At 38.7% G+C, this 20,608-nt stretch overlaps 1 protein-coding gene across 4 annotated transcripts in view; it reads left to right on the top strand.

The window, feature by feature from the left end:
* Positions 1–20,608, top strand: part of ADGRB3 (adhesion G protein-coupled receptor B3) — a 669,464-nt gene that overhangs the window by 211,755 nt on the left and 437,101 nt on the right. The gene's annotated exons all lie outside the window — the stretch shown is intronic.

Consider the following 20,608-nt stretch of genomic DNA (forward strand, 5'->3'; position numbering starts at 1 on the left):
TTTCGTATTTCTACGGCCGTTGTTGCCAATTGCAACAACGGCCATAGTTAATACAAAAAATATGTTGGCTTGCTGTCTATGGGGTCCTGGCTAGAGCATATACACATAGTATCCGGCTAGGACCCCTAGCGGCGCCGCAAACAACTGACATGTCAGTTTTTTCCGGCTGCTATTCGGAGAAAGCTCTGTCAGTGCACATTATGATGCAAGCGGCTGCGGCCGCAAGCTTCATAGTGTGCTGTGGTGAATTCTGATGCGGGCGTGTGCTGATGCGCCCGCATCAGAACTCTGCCGGCCGAAAGATCATACTGGCTGGGATGATCTTTGCAGAGACTGGCCCGGGTCATGGAACGGCCGGTCTTTTACGCCATGTGAACATGGCCTAATGATAGTAAATGTTGCTCTCCACAGAAGTCTATGGGGAAATGGCTGCACACACATTATAGAAAAACAGCCAAAATTGAGACCGGGTATAAAAATTGTGACTATGCTCATTATCTAAAACCTGTTTTTATTTATAATGTTCATGATCTTTATTAGCGAGACAGTTCTCCTGCTATGATCCAGAAGTAGGAACTTAGCCATAATGTAAAAAAAAAGACTGTATTTGTAACATCAATTAATAAAAATAAATTGCTGTACCCAAAAGGGCAGTATGTGCAAAGGAAAAGGCTAAAGGTCAATATTGGAGGCTCATGATCTACAGGCTCTGCGTTAAAACCCAGCAAGATTCAATACTGGATATGACCACATGGGCTCAGGGACTAACAACAGCATGGACACATGGACGTCATACCACATCTAGATGGAATAAGCATTGTACTTGTGTCTGTGAATACAGGTCTCTGTGCAATCCACAAATTCTTGTTAAAGATGTTTCATGTAGAGAAGAAGCCAAGCTCATCTAAAATGGACTGAGGAAAAATGGAAAACTTCTGTTTCCTGTGTACTCGGGAAGAGTGGGAACATCCACCTTGTTATTGGCGCACAATTCAAAAGCCTGAATCTCTGATGATATGAGGTTGCCTTAGTGCCTATGACATAGGCAATATACACATCCAGAATGGTAGTAGTAGTACTGACTAGAGTTGATTAGAGATGAGCGAACCGGGTTCGGGTTCAAGTCCATCCGAACCCGAACAATTTGATTAGTGGGGGCTGCTGAACTTGGATAAAGCTTTAAGGTTGTCTGGAAAACATGGATACAGCCAATGACTATATCCATGTTTTCCACATAGCCTTAGGGCTTTCTTCAAGGTCAGAGCCACCACTAATCAAATCAGAGTCAGTAGTCAGAGTCAGTAGTCAGAGTCAGTAATTAGAGTCAGTAATTAGAGTCAGTAGTCAGTAATCAGAGTCAGTAATCAGAGTAAGCAATCAGAGTCAGTAATTAGAGTCAGTAGTCAGAGTCAGTAATCAGGGTCAGTAATTAGAGTAAGTAGTCAGTAATCAGAGTCAGTAATCAGAGCAAGCAATCAGAGTCAGTAATTAGAGTCAGTAGTCAGAAGTCAGAGTCAGTAATCAAAGTCAGTAGTCACTTTTGTGTCAAAATGATTCTTGACTTTGACTTCTGACTATGTCCTAATATGGACACTCTACTAAGGTTGTCTGGAAAACATGGATACAGCCAATGACTATATCCATGTTTTCCAGACAACCTAAGGGCTTTCTTCAAGGTCAGCAGCCACCACTAATCAAATGCAGATTGTTCGGGTTCGGATGGACTCGAACCCGGTTCGCTCATCTCTAGAGTTGATCGAACCTCGGGAAATCCTAGGTTTGATCGAACTCGAACATTTAAGAACCTGCCGCATTTGATTGCTGAAGCCCTGTCCTAACTTTTTAGAGTCCCCACCATTGTTACTGCTATCAAGTGAGTAATATTCTTCAAGATGCGGTAAAATATGTCACTTTCAACATTTGATGTATGTTCTATTATGAATACAATATGGGTATGGCTATGTTCACACAATGTGAAAAATAGAGAAAAGGCATATATACATATTTCAATGAAGTAAATTATGGGTTGCCTTTACTGATCTTAGCTTATAGAAAATACATCATACTGTACTTTACCATGGCTATACAGGGAATATGATTAGCGGTATATGTTAGAGCCAAGTGCTGGGGAATACTTCCAGTGTATTCTTTCAACATATGCCAATGTGATGTGTGAAAAGAGCCTAAGTTAGATATCCCAAGGAAAGAGTTGGAAGTTGGAAGTTCTCAGCAGTTGTAGGAGTACTGTGAAACACAGTTTTATTTATCGTCAAAATAATTTTATTCATTTATACAGCATCAACGCATTCGCCGCACTATACATATGTTACCTAAATTGTAGGAGTAAACCCATGCAAAAATGGGGAGAATATACAGTGGTACCTTGCTTTAAGAATAACTTGGGTTGAGAGCGTTTTGCAGGAAGAGTTCACAGTTTTTCTAAATTGTAATTTGGATTAAGAGCATTGCTTTGTTTTAGGAACTCCCTGTACTATGTGGGAGGGGGATGGGGGAGGGGCATGGTCTGCATAGCCTCCTCTAAAGCACTGTACTCTGATCCAGGAAGTCTCCCTCACCTTCCAAATAATGGCAGATCCACTTCAGGCTGGGGTTCGCACCAGGGGACAAGACTGTGGAGGTAATCTCTTCCTAACTGTAACCCCCTCTCTCCCTGGACAGAGAGTGCTGCTATGTTGTGCCCATTTATATCCTGCTCATTCCTTCCTGCTCATTGCAGTCTCTGTCAGCCCTTGTTTTTCCATCCTCTCCATTTCTGCTATAATGTGCCTGCACTTACAGTCAGCTATACACTTTGCTGCTATAATGTGCCTGCACTCACATTCAGCTGTACAAACTGCTGCTATATTCTGCCTGCACTTACACTCAGCTATACACACTGCTGCTATAATGTGCCTGCACTTACACTCAGCTAAACACATTGCTGCTATAATGTGCCTGCACTCACATTCAGCTGTACAAACTGTTGCTATAATCTGCCTGCACTTACGCTCAGCCATTCACATTGCTGTATAAATAGGTTTCTGTCACTGTCCTCCTGCACAGCTCTGTGATTCTCACTTCCTGATTGGTCCATGCTGAACACACACCCCTTAACCATTGCTGTCATGTGACCATACAGACCTCTAACAGCATTTCTGCTTCTCTATTCTAGCCTGTTGTACTATGCTACTGCATCATGGGGATCTGCAGCTCTATTCTGTATCTACAAACTACTGCTGTTTTTTCATTCTTATGCCCTTACTATACATTATACACCACATGCCGATTGCTATACTGTACAGTAATTTATAAAATGACATATTCAGCTGTTTCTCATATTTCTTTTTTTTTCCCCCATCCGTTTTACCTGTTACTTAGAATAAAAAAATCATTATTTTTGGGGTGTTGAACCAGTTGTCTGCATTTCAGTGATTTCTTATGGGAAAGTTTGCTTTGGTGTAAGAGTCGATTTAGATTACAAACGTGGTCCCAGGACAAATTATGCTTGTAATCCAAGGCACCACTGTACAGAAACTCCAGGCAGATGTTGCCCTTAAAGGGGTTGTCCAACATTAGAAAAACATAGCGACTTTCTTCTAGAGAAAGGACAAGTCTTGTCTACAGCTTGGGCAGGGTTTTGCAAATCAGTTCGTGAATGGAGCTTGATTGCTAACCACGCCTAAACTGGAAACAAAAGTCCTGTTGTCTATGGAAGAATGTGGCTATGTTTTTGGAAGGCTACGTTCACACATAAAAAAAAAGAGGAAAGACGTCCGCTTTTTCTATTTAAAAAAGAGGTCCGTTATTGCTGTGATTTAACTGATTGCAATGCAATGCAATGAAGTCAATGGAATGAGGGACGTCCAATGCACACAGTGTATAAAATGGTGGTTTTTATCTGCACGGACATCAAAATAATGATCATGTCAGTTAATTTCAGACGTCTTTTGCAAACAGCTGACGTTATTCTTTACTTGTTCACACAGTTTTTTTTTCCACTGGCCTTTTCCACTGACTTTTCAATTAAAGACACATACAAAGGCCAATTAGTCCACCCGAACTAGAATAATGTACCAACAGCCATCAATGCACTGACGGGCCACCAATCCTCAAAATAATGGACGTCATTTAAAAAACTTATAAACAGATAAGAAAAAACATTGTGTGAACATAACCTAACACTGGATAACCCCTTTAATTTGAGTGAAACCCCCAAAGTCAACAGTACGGACCACTAAGGGACCAAGATCTATACTACCTATTTTAGCTGAATACTTACAAAATATCTTTTAGCCTATTAATAATTGCCATATAAATTGTTATTCAGCACATGAGATTTCATTGAAAATTAGACAGTAGACATAATAAAGTTCATTTTCATTGATTTTGCAATTTAAGAAAGAATTGGATTAGCAAGATTAAATAACCCGATCTGATTCTTAACTCCTTTCCACTAAGCAGCGACCACTAAATTATTTTTAGCAGTGGGTTACATATTAGCAATAAATGACATATCTATTAAATCAGTTTACGTATACAGGAACAGATGGTAAACCATATTTATAACTAATACGTGCCTGGCAATAAGTAGGAATATATGGATTGTTGTTGTCACAATCTGCAGCTACCCATTAACTTCAATCTCACATATGCTCCTGAAACATCTGTACAGAATTTCACCCTCAAGCTTGAATCACACATGGCAGTTTTTGATGCAGTTTTTTTGCCCAGAGACAGACGTGGGTTCAAAAAGATTGGGAAATAGTACTAAAAAAAGCTTTACACTTTCTATTTCCTGCTGCAATCAATAACGTTGGACATGCCTAATGAGAAAAGTTATTTTTAATGACAGTGACTCTTTAAGGGAAAGTATGGATAAAATTGCTCTATAACTCTTAACTTTTTTTTAAATGATATTTTATTAGTGGCTCATGTAATATTTGAACATACATATTGAAAATTCATTACATATTTAAAAAGAAAGTCACTCACAGGCAACAAAGGATTGTATGTTTACAATATCATACAGATACTATGAGCCTTTGTAATAACCTTTAAAGACATATTATCATATACAATACAACATAGTCTTACCAAAAACATAGGTAGAAAAACAGTAACCTATAATATCACCTTAAAACATGGTATAGATGTCAGATGTTCAAATATGCTACCAATAGAATGGAGAGAATTGTCTTTAACAGAGAAAGGGAAAAGCCTAAGATATTTGGAGTGCTCCCAGAGTTCCCTTTTGGGCGGCCATGCAATACCAATCAGTGTCCTTAAATTGATTAATGACAGAGTCTCTCTCTTCTATAGTAAAATCATGAATTAGAAATTGTGTCCATTTGGACATAAATGTTTTTGTTGACTTTTCTTTGGTGCGCAATACATCCAAAAGTTCCCAATGAAAGATCTCCTTCAGAGCGGAGATTACCTCAGAAATGTCTGGTAGAGTATCCAGTATCCAGTGTCTTAATAAACATTTCAGGGAAACTAATAGAGTTAAATGAATTCATTTAGAAGTAAGTAATTTAGGAGAGGGAGTAGTAGAGTCTATATCAATAAAATGAAAAAGATAACTAAGAGGGAGAAGTGGTATGGCATGGCCCCAAGTGGACAAAAGATAGAGCCGCACAGAGTCCCAAAATTCCTGTACTCGCGTGCAGGCCCAGGTACAATGAAACAAGTCTGCTTTAGGAAGTGAACATTTCGGGCAACTGTTTATGTGAGCAGTGTGGGAGTTGGAAAAAGGAATATTAAAGGCATATATAGCCTTGTGTATAAAGCGGAAATGTATTTCACGTAGAACCACATTTGGAGTGGCAGAATGCACTAGTTGAGATCCTCTCAATATTTGTTGGGTCAGATCCTCTGAAAAAATTACGGAGGACCATTTTTTAAAAAAAATTTGTCTAGATAAATTCTTTTGAGAACGTGATCTAAGTTCTCCATATGTATGCGATAAAGAATTATGTACCGGTGGTGTTGGGAATAGATTATCAAATTCTATATCACTTTCTGCTTCTGCTATGTCCCGAACTCTGGAAGTAAGAAATTCAATTATAGAATCGTATTGAGGTAAATGAAATGAGGACAATTTAAATCGTGTTCTGACGATATCCCATGATAAGAAAGTGCTGGAATTAGTATCCAGCAGATCCCCAACAGAAGAAACATGTGCACTCTGCCACTCCGAGTAGTCCAATTTGTCAGGTGGGTAAAGTGGTGAATGCCACAGAGGAAATCTTTTCGATAGGCAAAAGGGTAAACCATATAATTTTCGTATCGCCTTCCATGTGGCAATGGTGTCTTTAAAGATAACACTTCTCTTAATTTCTGGGGGGGAGTTCTGGTAATTTAGCATGTAGCAGGGTGGGTAAAGGCCAAGGCCAAGCTGCTAAAGCTTTCTCAATTAAAATATTGGAGAAATATGAGGTGTCCATAATCCAATCTTTAGCATGGCGAAAGAGAGCGGCTAAATTATATAATCTAATATTTGGGCATTGAGCGCCACCTTTAGAAGTAGGGAGACAGAGAGTGGAATAGGCAATACGAGGTCTCTTTGATTGCCAAATAAATTTAGTGAAATATGATTGGAGTAGGGAAACGTCAGAATGTTTGAGTAAAAGGGGTATTGTTTGCATTGGATATAACAGTTTTCCAAAACACATCATTTTGATTAAGTGGGTACGGCCTAGAATTGACAATGGTAGAGATTCCCATATTACTCTAACTTACCTAAAAAAATAAATAAAAAAAATTGCTATATTAGACACAGCAACTGACACTACGGTATATATAGGTACTAGTGGATACATCTGCAGCACAGGTCATATGATGTTTAGGATATCATGGTGCTTCTCTCATGAATACAAGACCATATTAACAGGTCCAATATAAAAGAGGACAAAGAGAGAGCACTCACCCTTCAAACTTTTTCTTCATTTATTTAACGTTAAAAATCTATCATAATCCATTGAAAATCCATTCATAAATATTCTCAATAAAAATTCTGATTGTAAAAAAAAAAAAAAAAATTAATCAGTGCAGCATGCAGATGACAGATGACATCTGTTTCGTGCTCTACGGCACTTCTATGACTGGAAGAAGTGCCGTAGAGCAAGAAAAACAGCTGTCACGTGGTGTTCTTTTAACCCATAGCTGCACCAGGACGTTATTGAACGTCCTCGTGCCGCTATGGGAGTTCAGAACTGCCGCGATCCCGGGTGCCGCGTGTAGCCCGGGCTTGCGGCTATTAGCGGGCACGGTCCGATCGCCGTGCCCGCTAATTAAGTACTTAGAAGCAGCTGTCAAAGTTGACAGCTGCTTCTAAATACCAGCTAATCTCCATACCTGGTGGTCTAGTGGGGGGATCGCCCCCCTGCGGCGCGATTGCGGGGGGGCGATCCCTGCATCCATACCGGGCCGGGGTCTGCTCCGTAATGGCGCTGATCCCGGCTCGGCATTCTATTACTTTTGGCTGCAGCAGCCAAAAGTAATAGAACACCGATCTCATGGATTCATGCAGTATAACTATACTGCATGGATCTCTATGAGAGATCAGAGTGCATATACTAGAAGTCCCCCAGGGGGGCTTCTAGTATATGTGTAAAGTAAAAGAAAAATGTATTTTTAATAACACAAAATCCCCTCCCCTAATAAAAGTCTGAATCACCCCCCTTTCCCCATTTTATAAATAAAAATAAATAAATTAATAAACAAACATGTTTGCTATCGCCGCGTGCGTAATCGCCCGAACTATTAATTAATCACATTCCTGATCTCACACGGTAAACGGCGTCAGCACAAAAAAATCCCAAAGTGCAAAATTGCGCATTTTTGGTCGCATCAAATCCAGAATAATTGTAATAAAAAGCGATCAAAAAGTCATATATGCGCAATCAAGGTACCGATAGAAAGATCACATCATGGCGCAAAAAATGACACCTCACACAGACCCATAGACCAAAGGATAAAAGCGTTATAAGCCTGGGAATGGAGCGATTTTAAGGAACGTATATTGGTTAACAACGGTTTGAATTTTATACAGGCCATCAGATACAATATAAGTTATACATGTTACATATCGTTTTAATCGTAACGACTTGAGGAACATGCATAACAAGTCAGTTTTACCCCAGGGCGAATGGCGTAAAAACACATTTCCCCCAAATAAAAGAAATGCGTTTTTTTTTTCAATTTCACCACACATATAATTTTTTTCTGGTTTCCCGGCACATTTTAGGCAAAAATTACATCTGCCTTAGCAAAGTACAATTAGTTGCGCAAAAAATAAGGGCTCATTTGGGTCTCTAGGTGGAAAAATGCAGGCGCTATGGCCTTATATACACGAGGAGGGAAAAACGAAAACGCAAAAATGAAAACTGGCTGTGTCCCCTAAGGGTTAAGGGTTTTAAGGGTGAGTGCTCTCTTTGTCCTCTTTTATATTGGAACTAAAAAAAAACATAGTTGCAGGGAACATGGGAACTTTTATTTTTGGGTGACAGTTTCTATGTTATTTGCAGATTTCACACTTAGGTTGCAGTATTGTATTGGACAACTAAGATTGCATTACAGCTATTCACTGCCTCTTTCAATATTTTTCGTTTAATTCTCGGAGCTAAAGCAATCATGATAAGTCAATAGAATGGCTGTTTTAGTGAATACTTTTATGAGGTTTTAAATGAATTAAAGGAGTTTTCTTGGATTAGCACTGGCAGAGTGCAATTAGAGGCATCTGGAATACTTAAAACAAAGTTTTCACATTCATTACAGCTACAATGTCGTTTATCTTAAGATTGTCTTAGGTTTATTGTTGTTTTGTTATACAGTTGTAATATTTGGACATGTCCTCAAATATTTCTATGGTGATAATGTCCTCAAATGTGTATGATCATTTAGTTTTAAGGGGTTGCCTGTGCAAAATAAAAATTTGCAGGAGAGTGACACTCACCCCTTCCAGTCCCCGACAGCCACTACTGATGACTCTGGTGCTTGGCTGGACTTGTGTATCTCCTAGCTCCTGTGATATCACCACAGGGACTGCCAATCAGTGGCTTGCAGTGGTGTCACTGATTGGACAGTCCCTTTGGTGACATGATGTCACAGGAATCATGAAAAAGAGGTGACAAGTAGAGATGATTGAACAGCAGAAAATCTTAGGTTCTATAGAACTCGAACCTTGTTAAACCTTTCGCATTCGATTCCTGATGCCTTCCCTGTCTGTGGGGAAGGAGGAGACAGCCTGGGTACCGCCTGGAATTCCGGGATACAGCCTATTACCTAGGTTGAATCCTGAAATTCTGGGCGGTACCCAGGTTGCCTCCTCCTTCCCCATGGACCGGCAAGGCATTGGGAATCGAATGCAGAAGGTTTGACAAGGTTTGAGTTCTATAGAACCTAAGATTTTCCGCTGTTCAATCATCTCTAGTGACAAGCAGAGTTTGGGAGCATCTGTGTAGGATCTGAGGCGGACCAGGTCAATTAACCATTTTAAAATTCTTGGAACCTATTACTTGGAGTATAGGCACATCATAATGTAGTATTTTTTTTATTTTATTTTAAACCTTCTTGTACTAGTTCACTTTTTATAATATACTGTGTAAAAAGTAGTACACTTTTTTGGGGTTAACTTAGTTATTAAACTATGTATTTACATCAGGGGTGTCAAACACAAATACACAGGGGGCCAAAATTACAAAATTGGACAAAGTTGCAGGCCAACCTTGATGTCTATTGAAGTTTGTGTGCAGCATTCCCGGCACTGTCAAAGTGGTCTGCATCTCCCTGTGCTTTGCACTTTGATAAATTTTATCATAAAATGCTATGACATGACAAGTATAGAATAGGATAGTACTTGGCAAGTATAGGAAAGTTTAGGGAGGGAAGAGTCCATGTCACTGCTGCACATACTGACATCCTAAGGGCATGGCTGGGCTGCAGACTAGTAGGCTGGCTCCTCTACAATTTTAAAAATTTCACTTACAGTGTCCACTAGCAATAAATTAGATTGGTCACTGGTTGTTGGTATTGGTAGCAAAACCTATTTTATGTTCTTTTTAAGCCAATTTTTAAACATTTAAAATGTGTTTCTTAAAAAATTCATCAAGCAAAGGATTCATATTGATCCAACAACAATCTGTTTTATTTATTTATTTAGCGTATACAAAAATGTGATTGATCACGCTTTTGTGTACTCGAAAAATTTTTTTAAATCTTTTTGGGATGTCAATGGAAAAAACAGATCCAAACAGATGCATGGAAATGCAATAAGTATCATAAGTAGCTGCTACATGGTCATTAGAGTGTCACAACGGAAAACCCTGATCCAGGCCTGTCCACAAAGAAAAGTGGCAAATATTACATTACCCTACAAGTGGAAAAACAGGGACTTAATTCCTTACTTGTAGGTCTAAATGATTGGCTCAGCAAGAATTCACTGAATAGAAGTCATACAGTATAAAATGTTTTGTAATTGACATGTCTCCATAGCATACAGCACCACAAAAACTATGTATAAAGCAGTAGCCCTGTCATTTTAATTGGAGTCCCTGCTCCACTAAGAAAGGAAAGCATTATGTACTGCTGCTTGCTGTATGACCCATTGATAAAAATGGTAATGCTTTACATTATCACTTAACGTCTTACCCTCACTGGACAAGGCAGCCTGGACCTGGCCTAGTGGTTGTAGGGCTAAATCCAAATTGTCATTAAAAGACGAATAAACTTGACACCCTGCGTCAATGGTCACAATTAACCTTCTGCAAAAAGACAGGCCACAGATCAGGCCTAAAATGCAGCCCCATAGATGTTAATATTTTAATGCTCTAAAATACTAGAAGCAGTTAGAAGCAGTTCAGACAACATGGCCACTCCCATGTACAGAAAATAGAATGGAAAATATAAATAGGTTGCAAAAAAGTATTTGCAGCATTTTCTGGTTTTAATTAGTAGATAATGTAACTAGCACATTTCCCATAAACTTTGCTATGAATTACATGCAATCCAATTTTACTGCCCCAAAGCACATATATGGCTTTGTAATTACATTGCAGTGAAAGCACGCGTAAAGAAGAAACGGTTCTGGTATAACACCTAACATGGAGTGGAATTTCTAACAAATGATTTCTCACAGTTATTAAAATGCTGGTTTTCATTATGTGGGGTGGAATTTTTAGAAAGTCATAGGCTATGTTCACACAACTTCAAAAATATTGAAAGGGCGTCCGATTTTGCTATTTAGAATAATGTCCATTATTGCCACCATTTAACTGACTGCAATGGCAATGCATTGAAGTCAATGGAAAGACAGACATCCAATGCACACAATGTATTGAATAACGGACGTTTTTACCGCAGCCATCTTTTACAAACAGCGGATGTACAGTATTTTATTAGTTGTTCACATACAGTTTTTCCTTTGTCACCGTTCTTTCTCCGTTTTTACTATTAATTCAATGGACTTTTCAATTGAGCCACATCCAAAGTCCAATTAGTAACCCCAAACTAGAATAATGTACCAATAGCTAGGGAAGGCTAAACAGCTAAATGGCGTCCGTTATTTTAGACTCAAAATGAAGGACTTCATTTTAAATGGAGCTAAAAAAAACATTGTGTGAACATAGCCTAACAAATACTTCCACTAATTAAGTTCATGAAGCAATTCTTATATTTGGAAACTGCACTAAAGAGAAATGTTGAGTGAGTACTTAAATGCTTGACTGCTCATTAGTCGAGTCAAGCATTTATCAATGCTCAAGTGCTCAACCCGACTGACGAGTCCCATTAAAATTAATTGAAGCATTTAACCAGATGCCCCCTGCTAGGCAGAGTCTAGGGTGCCTGGTTAACCTAGTACATTTTTTTATCCTAATTTTTGTATATTTCATTTCTTCAAGGGATGTTTAAACAAAATATTTAGAAATTAGAACAAAAAAAGTAATAGGTTTCTGCAAGACATATTAGAAAACATCAATTATATGGCCACCTTTTCCAGAGCACCACGAGGTGCTCAGTCAAGCACCAAGTCTGATCAAGCCCTATGCTCGGCCGATCATGCTCACATAACAATAATGTTTGTTGTTTATGACAATTTTAATAGGTAATAATATGAAAGCATCTACCATATATTTCAAGCTATATTATCAGTCAGTAAAAACAAAAACAAAAAACCTAGGCATAAATAACAAATATGGCTGTTTTTTTTAATTTAATAATGTGCTACATTAAGTTCTAAGGAAAAGCAGCCATCTGTAAAATGTTAATCTTTTACAAGGACCTTAAAAAGTTACTCCGGTACTTTTTTCAATAGTCAGCAGTGAAATTAAATTCCCTGCAACAACTTTGGGTAGGTAACTGGCAGAAGTGTTGTAGGAGGGAGTACAGCATGGTGGGGGAACTGTAATGAAGAGCTGAGGGAAAGCAATGCACTCTGGGAATTGTAGTACTGCTCAACCAGGAAATACAGAATACGCTGTTCTTGATAAATTTCCCCTATAATTAATAACAATGCCGTAGCACTTAAAAGGTAACTATCATATCAACAAATTTCTATCATGTCATTGCAACATGTCAGAGGTTTGTATCGGTACTGAGATCCCTGCTCATCTCAAGTCCGTGGCATTAAATAACAAAATACTGAGATGAGTGAATAATTAAAAAAGAAAATTTTATTATGTTGGCAAATTTATACCACAAAATTTGCAAACCGAACTTAACAATGCTATACTTACCTGTCCACACTCTCCCGATGTTTTCTTCCCTGTCTTCAGCTGCCTCCAGCTTGCTCAGGCAACCACTGACTGAGGGACTAAGCCATGGACAGTGATTGGCTGAGTGGGCTATCACTCTTGTGTCTCAAGTGTGACAGATGACTCAGCCAATCACTGGCCTTGGCGCTGTCCATTCACAGCCTTGTAGTGATTTGCTGAGTGGGCTGTCACTCTCCACTCAGCCAATCACTAACTTACTGAGAAGGGACAGCGCCAAATCCAGTGATTGGCTAAGTGGGCTGTCACTTTTGAGACATAACAGTGACAATCGGCTCAGCCGATCACTAGCCACAGCAATGTCCCTTCTAAGTGAGTCAGTGATTAGCTGAGTGGTCTGTCATTCTTGAAACCCAAAAGTGGCAGCCCGCTCAGCCAATTACTGGCCATGGTGCTGTCCTTTCTCATTATGTCAGTAATTGGTTGAGTGGACTGTTGCTCTCCACTCAATCAATCAGTGACTAAGGGTGCGTTTACACAGAAAGATTTATCTGACAGATTTTGGAAGCCAAAGCCAGGAATGGATTTAAAAAGAGGATAGATCCCAGTCTTTCCTGTATGACCTGATCCCTGTTTATAGTCTGTTCCTGGCTTTGGCTTCAAAGATCTGTCAGATAAATATGTCTGTGTACACGCACCATAAGAATAGACAATGCCACGGCCAGTAATTGGATGAGTGGCTGTCAATTTCAAGACAGAAGAGTGACAGCCCACTCAGCTAATCACTGGCCGCAGCGCTGTCCCTCAGTCAGTGATTTCCTGAGCGTAAAGGAGGTGGCTGAAGATACGTAAGTAGACACCAGAAAAGCATGGACAGGTTATTTTTTTTAACAAATTGTACCACATTTATGAAAAATTGTCTCAGTTAACAAAGCAAATTGTTTGCTTTGCAGGATTCGCTATGGATACTTAAGTTGCAAGTGTGACAGAGAAGTAGTATAGAAAAATGCAGAAGAATGATTGAGCATTTAAAATCAAAACATGAATTAAAGTAATGTATTCATTGATTAGAATTCAACCCTAATTAAAATTATATTCTTCTTCTGTTCACCTGCTTTACAATTTTTTGGTTGCCTTGAGTAATAGGAACCATATGACTATCTATCGATCTATCTATATGGTCAATGATTTAGGGACAACTACTCATTTCACCTACAGGGTTTTTTTTTTTTTTCAGGACATCCCATTCTAAATCTTTAGGCCTTAATATGGAGTTGCCGCTTGCAGTTAGAACAACTTCCACTCTTCTGGACTTTCTACATGATATTGGAGTCTGTCTATGGGAATATTTCCCCATTAATGCAGAAAGCATTTGTTAGGCCAGACACTGATAATAGATAAGAGGGTCTGTCTCTTTATCTCTGTTCTAGTTTATTCCAAAGGTATTCACTGGAGATGGGGTCAGGGTTCTGTGTAGTCCAGTCGAGTTCTCCCACATCTGCCACTTGGAAACAGTCAACAGAAAAGGGCCAAAAGGATGCTGGTTGACCCCAGGGAGATCAACCAAAACACTGCAGAGACACCATTACTTGTCTCGATAACAGCGTATTCTAGAACATTGCCCCCTTTTGCATGCCCTTACTAGACATTGCTCCCACTAGCCAGAATCCTACTCCACACTGATGAGGGGGAAAATACCCCAAAACAGCTTTCTGTGGATGGATACCTTGCTTGGGTAGTTTCCTTCATTGGAGATATTCCTTGGTTTGGTTGTTCCTTCCCAGAGGAAGGTATGGCTAGTTCACTGACGTCAAGACATGGGATGGTGTTTCTGCAGTGTTCTTTTGCAATAGAAAAGGGCTAAACTCACACTTGAACAGAAAGGAGCCAAACCCACACTGCCCCCACAATGTTGGAAGCATGCAATTGTTCCAAATGTCTTGGTATGCTGAAGCATTAAGATTTTTCTTATCTAAAACTTATGTGGCTAGGCCAAAGCCTGAAAGGTAACCCCGTAGCATTATTCCTCCTCTACCAAACTTTGCAGTTGGCACAATATAGACAGACATTGTTCTTACATGGTCATCGTAGCTGAGTTGCTGAGCGCCCTAAATGCTTCTCAATAATATCACTGACCCTTGATTACAGTTAACTTTTGCAGTGGGGACATCCTATTACAGTATCATGAAGGGATTCACAGAGCTCTTTAGAATAACCCATTCCTTTAAAAATGTTTCTCAAGGCAGACTGCATCGGTAGGTGGTAGGTTTTATATACCTGTTATAATGGGACGTAAGACACACCTAATTAGGAGATGGGTCCCGATACTATTTTCCATATACTGTATACATTTTTTTCCTACACAATAGCAGATTATCTGGAATGGCATCTGCAAGGCCAATGCCAACCAGGACAGATGGGTATGGTTCTTGTCTGCTTTTTATGACTGTTAGAAGGAATATTATTAGCCTTGATTGTTCCATATTTCATGAGAGGCACCCTAGTTGCCACATGAGCTTCCTACATGGCATGTATACCTATGTCCCTATTAGTGATGAGCGGCCATCCCGATGTTCGGTTCAGATCCTGAACACAAACACAAAAAAATAATGATCATGATCACAAATAAATAACGAACACACAGTAGAAGCGTACGTTTCGGTCTACGCACATGCATACAGATTATCAGGTGCAAAGCGATAATTACATAATAGTGGAGCAATTACGAGGTGCGTAGCATTAGGCTATATTTTATTCACCTGTGTGTATATACTGGCAATCACTGACACACAGCAGAGCCAGTATATCTTAGCCCTAAAAAGGACTGTTGGGTTCTTAAGTTTATTTTTACAGAGGGCGCATGGCCACTACAGAAATAAATCCTTATAGTGCTAAAACTCTGGATTCTGTCACCCTCCCTACACTGACAATTTCACAATATTCTAAGCCATACTTGGCCAGCTCTCTCTCCCTACACTGACTAACACTGTGAATATTACTGCCTAACTACATTCAGATGCTATCCCTGCTCGTTTCACTCTCCCTACTGAATGGCACAAGAATCAGTGAGAAAATTTACCTCAGGGTCTCATTTTTATAACATTAACGTAACGCATGTAAAGAGGCTAATCGTACAGCTAATCACAGTAATGCCAGTAGTGAATATGGCTACTACATTACCTGATGTGCCTTTCCTTTCCCACACGTTCATTGGCTCTTTCAAATTGGTGGGAGGAACTAATGCATTTGTGTACAGCGCAAGATAAACCTTCGTATGTTCGAATGTGTTTAAAAATGATCGTTATAACCATTCCGATCATCAAAAAAATTGTTTGTGATTGGCAAACACAAACAATTAGCATCATACGAACATACCATTATCATCGTACGAACATACCAACATTTACGAACATGTTCACTCATCACTAGTCCTTATATCTTATGACGGTAAATATTTCTCACACATTAGTAGCAGCTACATTCCAGTGATAGCAAGGAATCATACTTTTTTTTAATGTGTATGTAGAGGTTAGGGAAACTATCCTGTAAAGGAATATTGAGATAGACTCGCATGTGTTCATATCGAATGGAGACATCTGGAAAAATTAAAAGCTTGCCAGTCAATATACAGAATGTAACAATTTGTAGCCTTTGTCTTATTTGTACAATTGGATTAGGGCTTGAGGGCAAAAGTGGCCATGAAATGTTAAATTCTGGCTTACAATAACCATTGTGTAACCTCAGTCATGCGTGACTTGTGATAATCCTAACAAGGCTAAAGGTTACGTTAAAATATCTTTATACCCTTCAAGAGTTAATTATTGGCTGAACCGTAGATTGTGTCGAATATTTATTATGCATCTAATTCTATGTTTTACACAAGAATATTTTTATGCAGCATCTACGAATATAAATTACATCAATCACAAGCTGTTATTTTCCACAAAGATAACAAATGCACTTTTTTAATTGAAACAGTTAATTATTTTTCATTCTAGTTTAATATTAGCATCAACAAACCAACAATTAACACCATGGTGATAATTCCCCAAGATAATTATTTATAAATGCATTGATATCCAATGTTGTTTGTCATTCAAAATGACACAAAAGCTGTTTCTATAATTTTTATTCTTTTTTTTGCTTTGCCGTTGCAGCATGTACTCTCCTATGTATTTGGCATAAACCTTGTTTTGCATCGCAACCCTATTGCTTATTTCTTTTGATTTCTGTTAAACAAAACTCCCTCATAATATAAACATTTCTTTAAATTCCATGGCTTGAATGTTTAAGTAAAAACAGAGGAATTAATAAGAAAGTAATTTATTCCAGCATATTTCTTAGATCAAATAATTTAATGTGGCTTTTATGCTATCTTCCTTTCAATTGTAAAGGGATCCTCCTAACACTTTATCTATGAATAAGGAAACTGCATATTTGGCATATTCTCCTACTTTTAGAAGTAGAGGTTATGTATGATAACAATAATTTTTAAAGTGTCAATGTCGTTATAACTTTCAAAATCTAAATCAAGATTAGATGTGATATAAAGCAAGTTTGCAATATGCATTCAATATTTTTTTTGTTGTTGTTATCATGCTGTAAAACAAAGCTGAACTTACCAGAAATCCAGGTCCAGTCTCCTGAAGGCTGCTATATAACAGCTATACTTACTTGTATCCAGGTCCAGTCTCCTGAAGGCAGCTATATAACAGCTATACTTACTTGTGTCTAGGTCCAGTCTCCTGAAGACTACTATATAACAGCTATACTTACTGTATGCAGGTCCAGTCTCCTGAAGGTAGATTTTTAGACTTGTACTGGTTGAAAAAAATAAACACAGGCGCTCTGGCCAGTATAGAGTATCACAGCTCAATATTTTCATCAATCACATGACTGCCTTCTCTCTGTGAGCACTCAGATGGCCTCAGATACACAGGAATTCCTGTTTTTTTACTGTTTCCTTTTTTTGTGAAAATAGTCAGAAAACAGGAAGTGCCGTGTTTTCTATGATAACTAAAAAAAATAAAAATAATGAATGTTAATTGCAAACTTGCTTTATATTACATCTACAGTTAATTTAGATTTTGAAAGTTATAACGACAATGACACTTTAAATTTCTTTCAACAACTAGACTAAAATATGCATTACTTGTTACCTTGCCACTTTAATTATTGGATGGAAGAAGTAAGCATTATGGATTAACAACATTTTTGAAAGCTCGTATAAAGCTACACTGACCTACCCTAAGGCCTCTGGATCTCTTAGTCTGACATGTCATTACTACTGCCTGGTTCCTGTAAACTCATTGTCTGAGCAGCTGCCCAATCAGCCAATCACTATCTGAGTTGGAATACCACTGTGTGCAGTGATTGGCTAAGCAGGCAATTTCTGCTGAGCTCAACATAACCAGGAAGTAGCAGTAATGAGCAGGGACTGGCAGACTGAGGCTGCATTCACACGTTCTGTGATTTTCCCGGTCCGTGATTGTGGTCTGCTAGCTACCTCCGTGATCCGTGTAAAACAGTCTGTTATTCATCCGTTTTGCATCCGTGTCCATTTTTTCACGGATGTGTATTATAGCATTTTAAATTATATTCATTACATCACATCCGTGTTTTTCACGGATGACACATCCGTGTAAATCCGTGAAGAGCACGGATCTCATTGATTTCTATGGGGAATCCATTCCTGCTTCTGTTCCAAGTTATTTTCTAAACGGAACGGATCACAGATCCGTGAAATCACGGAACGTCTGACTAGCCCAATAGAAAGCAATGGCCTGTAAAATTGTCCATGCGCAAGGATCCGTGAGAATGGACAACTTCCCGGAAAGTGTGAATGCAACCTGAGAGTTGGATCTGGCTAGATGAATTTTTTTTTCTAATAATAAAATACTAGAAAACTCAATTTCCAACACAACTTTTTAAAAGTATCTGCATTCTGCTGTTAGTTCAAGCAGGTCAATGACATATTTTATAGATTAGCAACAGCTCAGTTACACAACACTATAATGTAATAAGGGCATTACAAGTCATGCAGTACCTTAAAATAATGATCATTAAGGAGACTCAGGATATTAAAATTGAGGCTTTCCTTTAAGAATTCAGGTAAAGTCAGAACAATCCAGTTTATACAATAGAAGAGAAGAACTCCAAGGTCAAAATAAGTTTTTATTAAGTTTCTTAGATTCATAAGCCGAACATTTTTTTCCCCTGTCTGTGCATCCATTTTCTATTCTTCTGCTTTCAATGCTATTCTTTTGGAGATTAGAGTCAGACACAGGTTCTTACTACTCAGTAGCTACAAACAGGTCTTAGACACTTTTTGTTTGTATAAGAAAATTAAAGGGGTATATCCAACATGTCTGCCATGGGACCCAAGCATATCTCCTGAACAGGTCCTAACCCCTATTCTGTTCGATAAAGCGGCAGATAATGATTGTAGAGGTGGTCATGTGGCTCCCTCTACTCACTTTTACGGGAAATTATTGAGCTAGCCAAGAAAGTATGTTTGTAAATTCCAAAGGCATGAGCTGAGAGTGCTACAGTCACCTCTTCATTTATTCTCTAACTCGATGCTTCAGCTAAAGGCTGGCTTATCTGAGGGAGAAGGATAGAAGACCCTTATTCTGGAGACAAGTGCTGCTCTATGAGGTGGGACCCACATCTACCAGGCATTAAAGGAGAAGTCTGGAGATGCTAAAAAAAATTTCAGCTGACAGGGACAGGGGGGAACATAATAAACAATTACTACTTACCTCTCTCTTGCCCATAAAGTGCCTAAAGTGCCATTTCACAGACACCGGGACCCCTGCCAGAAGGCATTTTCCTTGAGTTCCGATGATATCACGGATCCCATGGGTCGCCCCAATAAGTGACTGCAGCGGGGTTCTGCCACAGTCACTGACTGGCTAAGCGGGCAGTCCACTAACCCGGTCATGATGTAATACTTCAAGGGGATCCCAAAGCCCAGTGGGAATCCTGGGGAGGTGAGACAGTGCTGCAGTGGCACAGGGAGAGGCAAGTGATTGTTCAATATGTCCCCCATGCCCCTGTCGGGAGTCAAAATTCTTTAAATCGCTAGACTTCTCCTTTAATGGCATATCATTTATATATACTATACATGTCTAAGGCTGTGTTCACATCCATTTTTTTTCATCTGGTTTTGCAAAAAAGACTGATTGAAAATTGGATGGAAACACTGATCCAATTGTGAGGATTAGTGATGAGCGAATAGTAAGATATTCGAATATTCGATTTTCGTACGAATATCCCACGAATACTCGAATATTTGATCGAATATTCGATCCCATTAAAGTCTATGGGAACAAGTATTCGATTAGTAAAAAACATCTATTTGACCATTTGGAGGGTAAAACCGGAAGCTGGGGGATTTGAACGCTTGTCGAATATTTATCGAATATTCGCGGGATATTCGTACGAATATTGAATATTCGAATATCTCAATATTCTATATCTATATATCTATTCGATCGAACAGTATTCGCTCATCACTAGTGTGGATCCGTTTTTTCATTGACTTCCAAAAAATGGATCAAAATGCATCCTTTTTTTTTTAACGTACACAACAACATACTTGACCTAATTTTTATGTATGTTAAAAAGAAGCACTCGTTTTGATCTGTATTTTTTTCTTTATAATAAAAGTCAATGGAAAAATGGATCAAAATGGATGCATACAAATTCATCAGTTTTTCCATCCTTGTTTTTTTTTTTTTGCAAAAACAAATGAAAAAAATTGATTGCAAAAAATGTAATGTGAACCCAGCCTAAGGTTGGAAAATCCCTTTAATGTTTTTTTCCCCCCTCCATCAACAATATATACAATTTGTATTTTAAAAACTTTAATTTGTACATTCATGAGCCTATAAAGC

This window comes from Dendropsophus ebraccatus, chromosome 6, assembly GCF_027789765.1.
Source record: "Dendropsophus ebraccatus isolate aDenEbr1 chromosome 6, aDenEbr1.pat, whole genome shotgun sequence".
In the NCBI taxonomy this organism is placed as follows: domain Eukaryota; kingdom Metazoa; phylum Chordata; class Amphibia; order Anura; family Hylidae; genus Dendropsophus; species Dendropsophus ebraccatus.